This window comes from Balearica regulorum, chromosome 4 (genome assembly GCF_011004875.1).
Source record: "Balearica regulorum gibbericeps isolate bBalReg1 chromosome 4, bBalReg1.pri, whole genome shotgun sequence".
NCBI classification, from domain to species: domain Eukaryota; kingdom Metazoa; phylum Chordata; class Aves; order Gruiformes; family Gruidae; genus Balearica; species Balearica regulorum.
Genome location: NC_046187.1, coordinates 49,363,479 through 49,378,521, shown reverse-complemented (window position 1 = coordinate 49,378,521; position 15,043 = coordinate 49,363,479). Strand labels below are relative to the sequence as shown.

Below are 15,043 nucleotides of genomic sequence, written 5' to 3'. Positions count from 1 at the left end.
TTCTACTTGTAGAAGTTTCACTGACACAGCCTCAGTTGCTCAACAGCTGAGATTTGCCATAGGTTGCTAGAGGTACTTGTTGGTTACCTCAACGTTGTTCACTGGAAAACAGATGATTGCACCTCTTGTGCCACTCCCCCTTACACTCCCCTCGGTACACCCCCTTGAAGTCTCAAATGGCAGGCTTGCTTTATGCAGCTGAAGATAAGTACTGCCAGAACTTTCTTCCTACTGTTATGGAAAAGCAATAATTCATTTCTGACTCTACAGAGCCAAGATTTCTAAAGAAAATAAACCTCCAAACTGTTGGAAAGAATAAAAATTGTCATCCAGTGTTCATGTGAATACACTCAAATCTTTACACCTTTTTTTTTCTGCAAATGGGTAATGAATTATTTACAGAGATACACTACTTTTCTGTGATTTATTTAAATGCTTTTTTGCTGTTGTTCAATCTAATAAAATACAGTGTTTTTTATTTATTAACACAGATTAAAAATACTTCTTGGCTTTTTTTTTTTCCTTTGCAAACTTTTTTCACTCTGTGTTTGTATTTGAAAAGTTTAAAGAACAATCTGTCCTGCATAATAAAAGGTCTTATTTATCTAGTGGCTAAATGTATTCCAGGCAGCCAAAACGTGAAGCTTCTGCTCTGCCAAGTAGTTCTGTCATGACCTGATGGGTATCAACCTGTTTGCAAGGAAGAATCTCTTAATTTTTATGGCATTTGCATTCCTCACAGAATCACTGACTATGAATAACATTGCCGTGAACTAGGTGGAGAAGGGGAAGGAGGCTAGAGCCTTGCCTCCTGCCCCCAAATCACCAGCCAGCACAGCTCACAAGGACATTAAAAGCTCCACTAAATACCTTCCTTCAGATAAGATTTCCCTGAAAACATTATTAATAGAATTAAAGTACCTACCACCATAGCTAAGTACCTGTAAGCAAAATTTATTTTATAAGGTGTGATACTTTTGTTAGGAATATTAGGTTGGTTAGAGAAAGGTATTCTTTCCTCTTCTTCTTCCTTTTTGCCATCCCGCCTCTCTGCTTTTTTGAGTCTTTTTGTATAATCTATTAATGATCTGTAAGCCTGGGCTAATATCCTATATTCTGCTATACACATCAGTTAAAATCAGTATCATGAACTATATCTAAAAGCATGTCAGACTCCCAAAACTGGATAGTTGTTTAAAAGTCATCAGGTTTTTCAATGTTAAATTTTATGTTATTTATCTTCAGAGCCTTGTTTTCTGAGCCTCACTTAGATCAAGATATATGTTTTCCAGGTTTTTCTTTACAAGAGATTTTCTCCCAAACTTAGACTCAAGGTGTTGAAGAAAGCATCTGAAGACTTACAATGAGATTGCAGAAGTTGGTAGCACTGATGCCTGTTAGTATGGTACAACTCTCTACATCTCATAAGAATCTGCAGAGCAGTCTGAAATTCAGAGGAAAAGAAGTGGATATCTCTATACATACCGTCTCCACTATATGATGGATTTCTTCTCCAGGTTCATTTCCTGTATCGCCATAGACATAGGTGACCACCTTATTCATTCTCACTGACTATTATTTTTTTTATACTTCTAGCTAGTTATTTGATTTGGTGAAAGCCATTTAACAGCAGCCTGACCCACTAAGACTGAAAACTGGGAAAATAAGGCTACTTTAAGTGTTTAAATGGAAAATTACATGTTTAAACTTCAAGACTTTAAGTTTACAACTTGTGTTTATTAAATATATTAATACTTACCTCTTCAACGTTTCCTCCTGTCAATGCATCCCGCAGGACAATCAATACTCAGCATAGAAGCAATTAAAAAACCCCAACCTAGTGAAAAACAGAAAGGTGAAAGGAACATGTTACCAGGGGAAAAGACTATAATTTACAGAATGGGAACACAGTCCTACATTTCTATTGCGTCACTCCAGTAGAAGATTGAAGAGCAGGGGAAAAAAAAAGAGGATGAGCCATTATTTTTTTACCTTTGTTTTGTACACATGATAAAAATCTCACTGCTATTATCAGCTAAAGAATGGCGTGGAGAATGGTCATTTTATATTTGTGCAGTAACAGCACATATAATGCAGCAATAAGCAGCAAGGTAACTGGAAATTTCACAAAACTAATTTTGTATCACAGAGTTGGTGAGACTAACTTACTCTGTTGCACCTAATTATTTAACATTTCTGACACATAATGTGGCATAGAGAGGACTTAGGACAACTTTCATTTTCATAAATCCAGTTACTCTAAAAGTACCCTTTTTTATGCATCACACACATCATTTACTGATACGGACTAGTACATTTAGTCAAAACTGTTGTCCTGCACACATGGCAAGGGCAAGAGCAAATAACTTTCCGATTTCCAATGTTTTGGTTGAACAGGTTTCCCATTAGTAACATAATTTCTCTGAATAATTGATGAGCATTGGGAAAAAAATCTTCACTGTGCTGTTTACGTTAATGATGTAGCTATTTCTTAGTAGGCTGATGACACTCCCTACTATACATGAAAAGGGAAGATGAGAAATTCTACTGAGAATTTAAAAGAAAAAGCAGTCCAACCACATGGGAACACAACATGAGTGTTGAAGAGAATGGTTCATGATTTATTCTTCTGCAGATAAACAGAAAATTGTTCATTCCTCTGAGCCCTATGTTCACTTATGTTGTGCTAAGTCACTAAACAGTCACTCCCCAAATATGTTTCTGCTCTTCTTATTTTGTCAGATTGGTCCTCTGCATGATCTTATGAAGTAAGAGACTCACAGTGTCAGTGCTGAATCAGAGTTAGAGATGCTTGGCTTCTTTCAGATTTGCAGTTCTGAAAGAGTTTCCCTGTGGAAGGAGAAAGGCAAAACCTAGCCAGGTTAAAGACGGAATATGGTCTACTTTTGAAAGGAGCTACACAATGTCCTAGCCTCAACAAGAACAACAAAGGTACTTTTGAGTATTTCCATATGGCAGTCCTGGTAGTATCTAACAGTGTAGTCATGGCAGCAGGGATCTCATTCACCTGGACTAATTCTTGTCTGTTTACCTGTAGTTATGGAGGTATGAAGCTCATTGCTGACTTCAAACATGCCCCGGAAGCTTTGGTAAATCAAAAAAATTCTTGGGCATGTTTGGAGTCAGCACTGAACTCCGTGACTCTACTGGTTTCTGATCTAGCTGTTTTAAAGCTGGACTGTGAGGGTGTTTGTGAGCTGCAGTTGCACATTTGACTATAGGATACACACACTCCCTGTGAGGCTGCAAAACCAGCAAAATGGACAACTGCTATTTGCTTTAATTACATGATACATTAGCACATACTAAACATTTGAATCAGACCTGAAGTATTTACAAATAGCCAGTGATAAATTGAAAGCTGACAATCTGAGTTTAACCCCCCCACCACCAAATGGGAACCATTCCAAAAGCAGGCACTTTACCTTAGCTGCAGAGTCAGCAGGAAAGGACTTTCCACTGAAGAAAAGGAGAGCTGAGGCTGTACAGGGCTACCAGACCTCCCTGAAACAAGCATGCTGGGGCTTGTGACACTCTCCTGCTTTTTATAAAAGCAGTTATGGATCTGTCAACATTTCAAAGCCACCACAGTGACTGAGAGAGCAATGTAAAGCCATTTCGGTTGTTAACAGAGCAATGTAGTATAATTAGGGCTGAGATAATACCTGGCCATTTCTCCTGTTTTAGGTGGTGGCATTTTAAAACCCTATTTATACTGGATGTAAATATTTAAATTCACACTTTACAGGCAGTATTGATAGAGGAAGACACGCACATACACATGACCGCTTCAGGTGGCATCTTCACAGAAGAAAAAAATGTCCTTTGTTCTAATAGCAGAAATTTACATGGTTAAATATTAATTACTTAACTGTAAGGAATATTGTTATTTGTCATGGAAAGAACTATATTTAAGACAGACAAATCCTTGCCTGAAGAGCAAATGGCATTTAGACCCCAAAAAATGAAACAGAGAGGAATATATTCAATCTGCAAGTCCTCTAACAAACAAAAAAAAAAAGATAAGAGATCTAGGGGTGCTGAAACTGAACCAGACCTTCACAGGCTTTGCCTGGATCCTTGACAGAACATGGCATTGGCCTCTTTGGGAAATCATATGGATGTGCAGCGGATAGAAGCACTGTAGGGCCGGTATAAAATCTTTATAGAAATATGTTAGCTTTATTTTTGGTGAATTGCAAGCTAAGTAACTAGCTTGAACTGGGGATAGTTGGCAACGATGTGTGATCACTGGTCTTTTTCAAGTATTATCTGAAGCAAATTTTAAGGTTTGTTCACAGCAATTTATGTAAGAGTTTACCCTATCAGTGAAATGTTAGTTATATGTGATGCACTGATAGCACAAAGGGTATCATAATGCACAATTTGTTGGAAAGTTGTGATCTAAGCAAAAGATGTCACATTAAATACAAAGGACAATGAAGACTTTTTTTTCACAAGTCAGCTGTATTGTTAGTTCTGGTGTCCATGGAACAACTTCTGTTTTCTTAAAGATTACAATAGTGATAGATGTATATGTATATGTAATGTACATATGCAGGTATATATGCATACACATGCCATATATGGTGACGGAATATCACAGAAAGGAGACAAGCAGATCCACAGCCAAAATTTTTAAAGGTATTCCCAACGATGTGATGTATTCAAACTATAGTGTTGAAAGAAAAGGACTTATGTAAGTAGAATATATGCAGGGAAAAAGATGATGATTGTAAGATTTATTCCAGCTATTCTTAATGTTAGTTATTCTTAGCATTAGCTATTCTTAGCCTAAGACTATTCTTAGCCCTAAAATGAGTTTTTTAAGATATCTGGCCCAGGGGAAAGATTTGTATTATTTAGGCTGAAGGACAGGGAGGCAGAAAAACTCTCCAACCTATGGACAGATAGAGCTGCCAAGTCCCAGGCATCTCAAACAAATATGACAAGGCTCATAGGAAGAGGCAGTTTATTAAGTTGATTGACAGCACTGGAATTAAAAGAAGCAGCATCGTACATGTGACGGTCTGGTGCTGTATACCATCCTGTGGCCTTTTTGCTGCTCTTTGCCAAATTTTGCCTATGCTGTATCTCAAAATCACCTTCCAAGGTGTTATCTGTTAGGAGAGCCTCGGTGGCTCTTTCCCCTTCATTCCTACGCTCCCTGGAGCTTCTCCAAGAATTCCACAAGGATTCCACCAGGATCCAAGGACGTGCTGCCCCACCACACGCTCCTGAACGCTGCCCTGGAAAATACACCCTGCATGTGGTAAAGGGCAGTTTGAAGCGACTCTGGAGTGGCCGTTCCTCCCACCTCCTAACCCAAGGCCAGGTAAGGCAACCACCCACACACTCACCCGTCTAAAACTGTGTGCAGAATTGTATCTGAGGAGGGATCAGGAAGCCCACGCAGGTGCTGTTCACAAGCAGAACTTCAAAGCACTCGGGACAAAACTACTTTAGAAAACCTCGGCGACTGTTGGTAATGAGAAACGGGAGAGAGTCGCGGGTGGGCCTTTAACGGTCGCTCCTCGACCGTTAGGAGGTGCAGGGGTTCTGTAACGGCTCTGAGGCGGGGTCCAAGCGCGGGGTCGGGGCTGTCCGACCTCCCTTCCCCGAGGGACACGGCGGGAAACGCGGCCCGACCCTTCAGGGAAGAAGCCCAATCTCCCTGCTGCGCCACCGCGCCGCTGACAGAGGGTCGCCTGGCTCCTGAGGGAAGGAGAGTAAGGCGGGAAAGGAGTCGGCGGAGCGGGGTGGGGTTAGCCGAGCCCGCATGTCTGGGAAAACCAGGCATGGGGGCTTCCTGAGGTGAAAAGCGCCCCGGCTTTCGCCGCTGAGAGAGACCCTCCGCTGCAACCGCACCTCCGCGTAGCTCGACCCGCCGCCGCCGGGAACCGTGCCCGGGCTCCGTAAGTGGCGCCCTTCTTCCGCCTTTCCCTTCGTCGGGACCGGGTGGGCGAGCGGTTAGGGGAAGCGCCGCTGCCGGGGTCCCCACCTGGCTCGGCCGTGGGGGGCGAGGGGGAACCGAGGCAGGCGGGAGGCCCCGGTGTACGGTTGGCGGGGCTCTGACAACACCCACCCCCCCGGCCCCCCGAGAGGGGCTCCGAGGAGTTATTCTTAGTGCCAGGCAACTTGCTCGGAGGAGGGAAGCCAAGGGCTTTTCTGCTGCCTTTTGAAGTCCGCTCTGGGGGAAATGGCGCTGGCTTTTCCCTGCTGACTCTGGTCGCTGTCCTCACCAGCGTTAGGCTGCTGCAGCCGGGGAGGAGCTGTGGGGGTCTGGCACCTGAAAGCTTCTGGATGGGAGGTGTGGGACCTCATTTGCTGGTCCTTGGGTAGCATCTACTGCTACTACGATAAAGATCTGGAGGTGTAGATGGTTGAAATTGCCCTCCCTGGGTTTCCGACAAGCTCACTCAAGCACCGACTTTTCCTGGAGGCGCTATTTGTGCAGGTTTTTACCGAGTCAAAGCATACAATCCCAGTACAACCTCAGTTCTTCAGTGCATTTTGAGAAGCTGGGGGTATCACGCTTCAGTGGAGAGCATGAAGTGGGTGCAAGTCCCTAACCATTGTAAAGCAAGTTTAGGAACCATAAGATTCTTCACTTCTGCCAACTTTGCATGTTTAAATATAGAAATGTGTTTGAAGTACATGTCATCCGTGTGTAATGCTACTGGCAGCTGGAGAAAGCTAGTCCAATAAAGTTATACTTAAAATTTAACGTATCTAAAGCAGCAGAACAAAATCCTTGGTTCTCACTTGAGATTTATGATACCATTTGGATGATAGAGTGTTGTGGATCTGATGCAAGTCTTGCTTCTGGGTAAACTCCGTTAAAATGGCTGAACCAAATTAGTTTTGGGGGAGGGGAGGATATCACACCACTTGGTTCTGGAGGTAAGTGTAGTTTCTACTGATTGTTATGCTGGTGCTTAAATTATAATTTACCAAAACAATAATTTACCAAAATTATTTAGCAAAAATAATTTACCTGTGAAAGGGATAGAAGTTTCCTGAAGTTTGGCCCAAGCTGTGAAAGGAACTCCTTCAAGCCCACTCTCTGCTTCAAGTATATTAATACCTAACGTGTATTTATTTCAAAAGCTTTCAAACACATTTCTCTTTGTATTCTTCCTAATTAAAACCAAAACAAATACATTGGAAGCATTCAGATGTTTCAGAGATGGGGAATGCGAGACAAGGGATCATGGCATACAGAACTTGTATTTATTGAAATAAGCTGATGGTAGTTTGTTTATGCAAGAAGGACAAAATAAAACAAATTCTATGAAAAGTTCATGTAGACACTGTGCAGATTCAGTACACAGTGGATCTTGGATTAGAATTTGGATTACACAGCATGGAAAATGTTTTGAGTTCTGCTTTGTGTTACCTAATGGCATTAAAACATTGACAGTAAAAATAGGCATAAGGCCTATACAAAAACTAAACTTCTTTTAATTGACATCTATAATGTACTATATAGTCAGACAGAAAAAGACATAGTGCCTGCCCAACTCCTGTAGGCAGATGTCCATTGCTGCTGTTGATTCCATTTGACACTACCCCATCCACACAATTCTTCTAAACCCCACTGGGCTCTGATACAAATTGGGACAGGAATGAAACAACACTACAGAGACATAAGTAGCTGTAATGATATCTTTTGAAAGATGCAGTGACTTTGTAGCAGTGACATACATTTTAGTCTTTTGCCACATGTTGTGATGAAGCTTATCCATGCATGGAGTAATCTTCTAACTGGTGTTACTAAAATATGACTTTTGATTCTTCAGACTTGGATGAAGATGGGCGCTTTGTGAAGTTTTAATGCAACAAAGTTTTGATCCTGAAGCTCGGTATTTCGGCTAGTGTGGGTATGCATAAATGGTCTGACTAAGATTCTTGACCTCAGCAAAAATGTACTCGATAATATGCATGAATATGTAGCTGCTTCTAGCTTTGTACACACTTATGGATTAAATCAAAATCCATTTCATTTCTTAATAAATTAATGTATTTAGCATATTTTGAACGTGTCTGTATGTAATTCTAACTTTTTTATGCATAGGGTTCTAGTTAACAAGGTACTTAAGGAAGACAATGAATTTGGAGTCAATGTGTTAAGTTATTGATGCCATTTATTAGCTGCTTTATAGGGGTATTTACTATATAAATATATTGGCATAATAAGTTGCAGTGAGTACAGAAAGACAGGTAAGATAAAAGGAACATAATAATTTAAAACTTTTTAAAAACTTACTTTTTCACTTTCTAAATGTTTTGGCAACAATGTATTTTGAAGGCAGAGGCTTCTGTTCATAAATCAGTGGTTGCAGATGGCTGTTGAAGTGACTAAAACCAGACAGAACTCCTGAGTAAGTATGTTAGATACAGGGATCCAGCAGCTTAGAGTTCCTCTAGGTGGAGATAATTGCAAAGCCCCCCATGTATCTTGAGTAAAAAGATGTGAAACTTAATTTTACAAGTGTAGGGACCAGAAATGGGACCGAGATTAACTCTGCAACTGTGGGAAAAAACCCACACATCAGCTTAAGTCAGTGTGGCCTTTAGCTTGCTTGAAAATGCGCCTTGCTTCTACCTTTCAGCTTGCGTGAACTGCAGAGTAACTGAGAAAAGTTGTGACATGCGTTCTTTGCAAAATGAAATGTATTGAGTGGTGCTGTGAAGATTTAGTTCCTCCTTTTGTGCCTTGGCAGATTTTTGTTCATTTTGCAGTGGACTTTATGTTTAAGACAGAGGCAAATGAAGGGGAAAGACTGCAAATGATCAAAAAATAGCTTAAGCTGAATCTCATTCCCTAAGGTATCATAGAGGTTGTAAGATGATAAAATTTTCTTTGCTCATATAGCTTTAGGTCATCTTCACCCGTATTGGTTCTGCTGGTATTTTTGACATCTATCATGATACAGGTATCATATGACACAAAAAAACCACACAGCAAAACATGGCATGCTTTCCTGGTTTGCTTGCCGTCCTGTTTTTAATCAGAATTCTCCCCAGCTTACAGGATGATGTGCTTCAGGGTAGAACCCTTTAGGGAAACTTTCTTTTACATAGGCAATATTTGGTAGGGCATTAACTTAAAATAGAGCATGCATTGTAAGCTACCAGTCCTGTCTTTGACTTATTGTTCTTTTTTGATACTGGAATGAGTAACTTTCTGCCATTTCTTATCCCTTCTTCCCTCAGGTAGTTCCCAGGCAGGTAGTGATTTATTAATGCCATATAGCTAAAGATGTATAAAACAGTTAGCAATGCCATTTGTATGTATATTTGTGACCTTAAAGCAGAACTTCTTGTATTCACATTAACTTTTTACATAGTAAGACACTGAAAATATTTTATATGCTGCTGAAAGTATTAAAAAGTATATAAAAATACTTGGAGTCATGTTTCTGTATCTACAAGTTTTCATGCATCTGCAAGTGCCCACCTTCATGACACCTTTGTCGTTTATCACATTGCCTTTGATCCTGTGATCCTCAGTCTTGTTGGTTCTTCAACCTGTGTGTTGTCCAGTTGGGGTAAGAATCATCCTCATTCCGCTGGTTTAGTAGCTAAACAATTTAGTATTGGCAAGTCAAGTCACAGGGCCATTGGAAGCAAACAGTTGAGCTTTCAGAAAATGATGAATGTGTCCTCCTCTCTGCTGGGAAAAGCATTTGTGTAAGTGATCTACCACTGCAACTCAAGTGAGAGTTATAAAGGTTACTAGTAAAAGTGGCTTCTGTGATTCCTAAGTTTAGTCATTGCTGACAGTCATCCAAGATCCACAATATTATCTTGCCTGATCTCAAAATTTTAACTTGTCTGAGTGGACGTACTCCAAGGGGAAGATGATTTTGAAATGCACTTAATGTCGTCATTGTCTTCATGAGTTCCTGCATAAGATTGCATATGTGTGGAATGAGATTTCTGAATGTACATAGGATACTGATGCGGAAACATATTGCATGTGCTTGATCATAGAATGAGCAGTTAGCTCAGGACATCTTATTCTACACAGCTGGAGAAGAAATTTACCTTGAATAAAGCATTCTGCTTGTGAGATGATTGTTGCAGATCTCTTAATGTCGAAATATGATCTACAGCAACTTTGTACATGGATATCCTTTAATTCCATCAGTCTCACTTGACCTTTAACCTCCATAGAGATGAGGGTGGGCTGGTTGTGATAGTCATCGTGATGGTGTTGGGTCTGTGTTTATTGAATGTAACTAGGGGACAGGTGCTACTGTAATAGCATACATAAAAAATTTTCATGCTTTATTTACTGTGGCTGCTAAGATTCTGTTCTAGACTGCATAGACTTTCAATTATGTGATGGTTGTGTATATACACACCCCCCCCCCCAATATTGTATATATTACAAAGAACTAAGTGTCAAACTAGAGTACTAGTGTGGTTAAACTTAATGACAGAGGATCTCACAGATAAAGTGTACCTCCATGCACATATCATAAAGTTAACAGAATCCTGAAGGAAGACCTAGCCTTTCAAAATGTAGCCCAGGCAGCAATGAACCATTTTGAGTGGTATTGAATAGCAATGAGAAGGACATCACAGCTCTTCTAACAGCTAGCTGCTCTAGTTTGGGTTATGGCTTCTAGAAACAGCACGGCATTATCTAAAACTAGTTTACATAAGAATCCAGGCCATAGGATGACTTCTCCAAAGCTTATTTTGAAAGAGTAGAATCTCTTATTAGTGTCTAAATGGCTGCACGCATCTGACAAGTAGAAATAAACCAGCCACATAGGGAAAAAATGGAGGAAACAATCATATATAAACCATCACATTGTCATGCTTGTCCACAGACTCCGGTTCTTCTTCCATCTCACTTTTTCAATTACCCTTTCCTACCACACCTGGTAGTTAATGTAGGTGACCCGTAAAGACCTCCATGCAGTTGCTAGATAAAGGTGATATTTAGTGCCCTCAGTTCCCTATGACAACTTAGAAGTGCAGCAGAGTGCACACAACAGCTGCTGTTACTGATAAGTAATCAGAATGTGCAGTCAGTGGTGGTGATTCAGTGTTACGCTGTAGTCCTCTGTATCACTAATGCAAGGTGATTGTGCCTCTTTGTGATGGCAACACTGGTTTTTAGAAGTCTTGTATGGCTGTTCTTGCTAAATTACCTCATTTCTGAAAATTATTTTGTCAGATGTACTACCAGAAAGGGATGGTACTTGACTAGATTAATCCAATTGTATTGGTTACTAGAAATTTGGTGAACAGCAGTTTATCTGCTGTAGAAAGGTGACAATACATAGAAATATGTCAACTGGCAAAATCCAAATAAATATTTTTTTTTCATAGATCTTCTGCAGGGATCTTAACTAGGAATCATTTGTCAGTTGAGATTGGACTGAAGGAAAAGACAAACTGTACCAAGTGGTTTTGCCAGACTTTACTACCATCTTCTGTGTTTAATACACAACTTCACTTCATCTGTGCTTTTTGCTTTCCAAACTAAAGTGATTTTTTTTGAGAAATGTATGGAATAAATTTGCTTTACAGAACATTCTTCTTTATGTGACTTTTTTTGGGGAGGGAGTTGGATTCAATGCAATCTGATCTTCATTTCCTTTACTGTGAAAACATTGAATGATGTGGATAACCTGTTCTATAGCTGTGTGAATTCATGTAGCTAACCCCTGGTCCTAGCCCATTTTGTTTGAGGTTACTTCTTTGTCTAGAGTTTGATTGCGTGCTGTTTGACAAGATGGCAAAAGTGATTGTGTTTATTTTATTTTGTTTGTGCAGTACCATGTGCATTGTGGTTATGGAATAAATAGTAATTGAAATGGAATTTGGAAGAGATTATTTATTGTCCTCAGTTTCCTTAGATTGAGAAACATCTCCATATTAGTTAAGGAAAATGTAACATTTGGATATCATGAATATGTCTGATTACTCCCATGAGGACTTAAATTAATTCCTCTGAATTCACTGTTTATGTGTGATTTGGTGTAATACGGATTTTGTTCTGCCCTTGAATGTTTTTGGACTATCATACAGTTGAGAGAAAACAATGAGATGTGACTTGCCATGAAATACTTTCAGCACTGAATTTGATGAAAAAGCTTGTGGATATATAGAATTAGCATAAATGTGTGATTCTTTTCAAGGTACACTGCTTCAGCATGCCTTTTAGAAGCAGTAGTTTAGATGACTAGGCAGTATTTTTGATCCTTGTAATGATAGTCTAACTTGTTTTAGGGTTTAAAGTTAACAGTAAGTATTTGAGTGCAGTCAGTAGCAGAATTTAATTGCTTTGTTCCACTGTAAGGATTCGAAGAGAAGGAGAACTTTTTGGGGTGGTATTGAAGAAGTGTGTATCATGAAACATCAGTTTTGTTGTGAGGAAATTGAAGACCAGCAAAAATTCTTACATATTTTTGCAGTAATAGGTACATGGTGATTTATATGTTTCATTGTTATTTTTCCTCAGCAATACGTTTTTAGAAACTCTGGATGCGTTACACCTATGCACTGCTTACCAAACTCTGTTCACTCTCTTTCTTTACATAGACTCAAGGAGGGGCCCTGGGAGGTTAGCCATAAAGAGGGGCCGTTCTGCAGGTGTAACGAGGTCTACTCCCTTGTGAAGAGGGATATCCTGAGCTGGGGGCTTCCTTCAGGCCCATTTGTAGAAAGTGGCTCTTACATGTATGAATTCATTATTCAAAAGTTATTTTTCAATAAGGCATGAGTATGCACTAGGTAAATTGCTATGCTGACAGACTAAGAGAAGAATGGCAGTTATCTAGAACTAGATCAATAAAAAGATCCAATATAAAGTGCATTGATAAGAATTACCAAGAAGTACACAGTACGTGGTTAGAAATACTATAACATTTGCAGTTATAATATTCAATATCAGATGGAAAAGTCCAGAGAAGTTGAAAATGGTACTTCTTAAAATACCATCTATGAGGAGACTTCACTATTGCATCTAATAAGCCTATTTGGGGTTTTCACTGTTTTAAGGTGACCTATGTACCTGTCCTTGCCATCCCTTGAAGTGTATTGTATCCTTCCTGTCAGTTTAATTCTACGCACCATTCTGAATTGGCCCACATAGTTACTATAAAAAAAGATTAAAGTATCTTTTCAAGTTACTTCATAAAGTACATTAACTCCTAAGGAAGCCAAATGGGTGAGTTGCTTTGCATTCTTTCCCATTTCCCAACTTATTTTTCAGTACAGTAGAGAATGCTATATTTCATGTTTACATCAGTTCATGTGGAATAACTTGATGATCCGTAGAGATTTGCGCTGGTGTAAACAAACTATGCCTACAGCCCCATACCCTGACCATGCTGGGGCTAAAAACATCTTTGGAAATAGACTTACGGAGGTGAAGTATTTTTCCTAAGGTTCATAACTGCCTTCTCTCAGTATTTGCATTTTTCTGCCTTCTTGTCCAGAGCCAAATGGATTCTTGCCATTGTCCATTTATGTGAAAGATCTACATACCTGGCAGAAAGTAAAGTTGATGTCCTTATTGTTTTCTAGTATCCAAATGCTTGAATCCAAATCTAGCAGATCTAGTCAGACTCTTCTTGTGGTCTAAACAACTGAGTGGGATTTCAGCACATTAATCTTATGTAGTTGCCGGTTATGTGGCAAAAAAGAATATTATGAGGTCCTCTGTGGTAGTTTGTTTTCTGTAGCGGTGGTGGCTGAAGATGAGATGCTTCATAGGGAAGCAATGGCGATTCTCATGGTGTTTGCTTCTGAGAGTTGGAACAGGAACAAGTGAATATCAATACCTTAAGACACGTGGTAGAACCCAGATCACCTGAGAAATGCAGGTTTTCAGACACATTTTGCATAAATTCCTGTGCTGTGTAGAACTTGAGTTGTGAGCCTTATCAGGTCTGCATTGTTCTCTGGCTTGCATGAAAACTAAACATGCAATGTAAGTAAAACATTCAGTGCTGGCTGCTTTACATATTCTCAGAACATTAAGAAGCAGAGCATACTTTGTGGTCTTTGGTTTTACTCTTGCTGACTTGCGAGCAGAAATTTCCTTGACAATAAAATAAATAGGTTAGAACAATCCCACAGTGGACACTGAAATTATTTAAATGCATACTTCTGCAGGAATGAGTTGTTCATATATACATTTTCCCATATGGAAAGTGTTTTGACTTCACAATAAATGTGTTCTCTGCTTCTTTCTTTGTCAAGGATATTTTGTTATCTTTTTAAACTAAAAGCAATACAGTGTTAGGTGAGCTATTGCTTGTCTGTTTAGCAACAACAACAACAACAACAACAATAATAATAATAATAATAATAATAATAATTTTATTTTGCTGAAGTGCATGACAGTCACATCAGAGCTTGAGTTCATGGATGTTTTAGGCCAAGATCATCATGAAGACGAATTTGTGGTCTTCTGCTGCCCTCCCCAAACACACATATACTCCCCAAAATCATACATTTGTATTTGAGAGCTTAGTTTTATTGTAGCTCTGCCAATTACAATATGATTTTCATATATGACTTCCCTACCAGTCTTGCTTTTTGTTCATTTCTCCACCTCTGTTTAGTTTTCTCTGCTCTCTTCTGAATGTCCAACCTCTGAAATTGTATTTTTTGTGGGAATTATATTGACCACCTATTGGTGAGACTCCTTTAGATTTTCAAGACAATGAGAAGTTTTCAGGAGTTGAAAAGTAGATGTTCATACATCATTTGGAAAAACCTTCTCCTTATTTGTCCCATGAAATGCAACTTTCATTATGGTCCTGGAGCCTGATACTGAAAAATACCATGTGGTAGCAAGTTAACATTTGCTATGAGGTGTTCTTGTAGAATGACTGTCTTACAGCAGCGAGGTATTCACTGTCTGATTTTTGCATGATGGATAAAGAAGAAACTGTCCAAGATGGAAAAATTAGCCCTGTAACATACTTTCCCTAAATGAAGGAAATCTGTTCTAATTGTTGCAACATTTATTCCTTAGTGGGACACT

The 15,043-nt window shown here is 39.4% G+C and overlaps 2 protein-coding genes across 8 annotated transcripts in view; one reads left to right on the top strand and one right to left on the bottom strand.

The window, feature by feature from the left end:
* MTMR7 (myotubularin related protein 7) overlaps nucleotides 1-3,553 on the bottom strand; it is a 73,448-nt gene extending 69,895 nt beyond the window's left edge. The window contains exons 1-2 of the mRNA XM_075752050.1: nucleotides 3,447-3,553; nucleotides 1,760-1,837 (exon numbers count right to left, since the gene is read on the bottom strand). The gene's annotated coding sequence lies outside the window, so the exon portion shown is untranslated. The remainder of the gene's footprint in view (nucleotides 1-1,759; nucleotides 1,838-3,446) is intronic.
* Nucleotides 3,554-5,098: 1,545 nt separating this feature from the next.
* SLC7A2 (solute carrier family 7 member 2) overlaps nucleotides 5,099-15,043 on the top strand; it is a 56,580-nt gene continuing 46,635 nt past the window's right edge. Inside the window, exon 1 of one of the 7 annotated variants that reach the window (XM_075752059.1) lies at nucleotides 5,099-5,356. The gene's annotated coding sequence lies outside the window, so the exon portion shown is untranslated. Of the gene's footprint in view, nucleotides 5,357-5,397; nucleotides 5,507-5,634; nucleotides 5,937-6,092; nucleotides 6,925-15,043 lie in introns of those variants that run through there. The other 6 variants (XM_075752061.1, XM_075752053.1, XM_075752055.1 and 3 more) reach the window with 6 other exon arrangements.